Raw genomic sequence first — 2709 nt, 5'->3', positions numbered from 1 at the left:
AAGCAAATGTTGGAGAGGTTGTGGAGAAAGGGGAGCCCTCTTACACTGTTGGTGGGAATGCAAGTTGGTACAGCCACTTTGGAAAATAGTGTGGAGGTTCCTCAAAAGTTTAAAAATAGAGTGGCCCTATGACCCAGCAATTGCAATCCTGGGTATTTACCCCAAAAACACAGATGTAGTGAAAAGAAGGGCCATATGCACCCCAATGTTCATAGCAGCATTGTCCAGAATAGCAAACTGTGGAAAGAGCTGAGATGCCCTTCAACAAATGAATGGATAAAGAAGATGTGGTCCATATACACAATGGAATATTACTCAGCCATCAGAAAGGATGAATACCCAACTTTTACATCAACATGGGTGGGACTGGAGGAGATTATGCTAAGTGAAATAAGTCAAGCAGAGAGAGTCAATTATCATATGGTTTCACTTATTTGTGGAACATAAGGAATAGCATGGAGGACATTAGGAGAAGGAAGGGAAAAATGAGGGAGGGGGATTTGGAGGGAGAGATGAACCATGAGAGACTATGAACTCTGAGAAACAAACAGGGTTTTAGAGGGGTGGGTAGAGGGGGGATTGGTTAGCCCGGTGATGGGTATTAAGGAGGGCATGTACTGCATGGAGCACTAGGTGTTATATGAAAACAATGGATCGTGGATCACCACATCAAAAACCAATGATGTAGTGTATGGTGACTAACATAACATAATAAAATTAAAAAAAAAAAAAAGCAAAACAAAAAAAAGAAAATCCTAGCTAGGTGGGGAGAAGCCAAAGTGCGACACCCCCTACTGCTGCGGTGGTCGCTCGCGTTCAGCCCACTGGGTCCGTGCCGCCCTTTGCTGTTGCAGCTACCGTAGGATCATGGCAGCACTCGTGGTGCTCCTGTCCTTGTTGTTGGTGGGTGTTTTCGGGAATGAGTTTAGTATATTAAAATTACCAGGGTCTGTTGTTTTCCGAGATGGAAATTGGCGTATACCTCTTGGCCAGGAGTTGCAGTGGGTAACCTGTTCCATTGACCTCGGGCTACCATTTTGGTGATGGAGAAGGGAGTAGACAAACTTGCTCTACCCCCAGGCAGTGTAATTCCGTACCCTTTGCAGAATGCAGTTCCTTTTAGTCTTGACAGCGTTGCAAATTCCATTCACTCCTTATTTTCTGAAGAAACTCCTGTAGTTTTGCAGTTGGCTCCCAGTGAGGAGAGAGTGTATATGGTGGGGAAGGCAAACTCGGTTTTTGAAGATCTCTCCCTAACGTTAGGACAGCTCCGCAATTGCCTGTTCCAGGAAAACTCTGCTCTCAATTCACTTCCCCTCAATTCTCTGAGTAGGAACATTGAAGTTGATCTGCTCTTTCTTTCTGAATTGCAAATGCTACATGATATTCAAGTTTGTTGTCTCGACATAAGCATCTAGCCAAGGATCATTCTCCTGATTTATATTCACTGGAGCTGGCAGATTTGGATGAAATTGGGAAACATTATGGGGAAGATTCTAAACAATTCAGAGATGCTTCCAAGATCCTTGCTGATGCTCTGCAAAAGTTCACAGATGACATGTACAACCTTTATGGTGGGAATGCAGTGGTGGAATTAGTGACCATCCAATCATTTGACACATCTCTTGTCAGGAAGACAAGGACTATTCATGAGGCAAAACAAGCAAAGAACCCATCAAGCCCCTATAACCTCGCATATAAATATAACCTTGAGTATCCAGTGGTTTTCAACATGGTACTTTGGATAATGATCACCTTGGCCTTGGCTGTGATTATCACCTCTTACAATATATGGAACATGGATCTTGGATATGACAGCATTATTTATAAGATGACAAACCAGAAGATTCGAATGGATTGAATTCTCCTCATGCCAAACTTAGAAAAGGGGTTTGGAAATTGGCTGTTTTGTTAAACCTTTTAGTGTAGTTTAAAAGTAGATGGTATACTTTAAATTTATAAAAAAGAAAAAAGCAATTTTTGTTCTCCATGTGCCTGTGATGTTCTTTTAGAGTGAATTATAGTATTGATGTGAATTGATTTGTGTGCTATAGATTCCATAATATGCTCAAATATGATATAACCATTTAATATAATTTCATTCCATTTAACACTTGGAAATGTGCAGTGAAATAAATGTAAAACATTTAGAATAACTTGTGTTATTTATGTTGGGGAAAATGCACTGAATTTATTAGACAAACTTAGGAGTGCTTAACTTCCTCACACAGGACAGGTGAAAATGACATTTGGGCTGTTCTATACCATGAACCATTTGTAAATGTCTTAATTTGATGTAAATATCTCTGAAACAGAAGGTATTTAACTTCAAGTAGCCCTAAATTGTGGGAGTACTTACATAGTGACTGAGATTGAGAACTGCATCTGATTGACAGAGGGTGGCTGTTTTTTAACCTCTTCTGAAAGTTTGGTGATCCAAATCATGAGGTGGATATTAAAAATACTACATTGATCTAAAAAGAAACTAGCTTTATGGAGTTATAGATATCTGTAATTATACACCCAAAAAAACAATTTTGGGGGGGACATCTTGGAGCTTGACTATAAAATCTTTATTTTATTAACTTTCCTCCCTGTGTAAGTTACTATTAATGGTTTGTGGTACAACATCATTCTCTAGAATATTAAGTGGAAGTAGATGCTCCCTACTTTTCATGTGGAAGTGGACCAATGTCTATAAAGAGTGAC

General features: G+C 39.8%; 1 pseudogene across 1 annotated transcript; it reads left to right on the top strand.

The window, feature by feature from the left end:
• The first annotated feature begins 867 nt into the window (after positions 1-867).
• Positions 868-2484, top strand: LOC123840643 (renin receptor-like; annotated as a pseudogene). Its single transcript, XR_010406323.1, has one exon. The product of XR_010406323.1 is annotated as a renin receptor-like (transcript).
• Positions 2485-2709: the final 225 nt, after the last annotated feature.

This window comes from Mirounga angustirostris, unplaced genomic scaffold, assembly GCF_029215605.1.
Source record: "Mirounga angustirostris isolate CCGP_5_RB_7025 unplaced genomic scaffold, mMirAng1.0.hap1 SCAF_11, whole genome shotgun sequence".
In the NCBI taxonomy this organism is placed as follows: Eukaryota; Metazoa; Chordata; class Mammalia; order Carnivora; family Phocidae; genus Mirounga; species Mirounga angustirostris.
The sequence above is the reverse complement of the archived record's forward strand: the minus strand, read 5'-3'. Positions and strand labels throughout refer to the sequence as shown.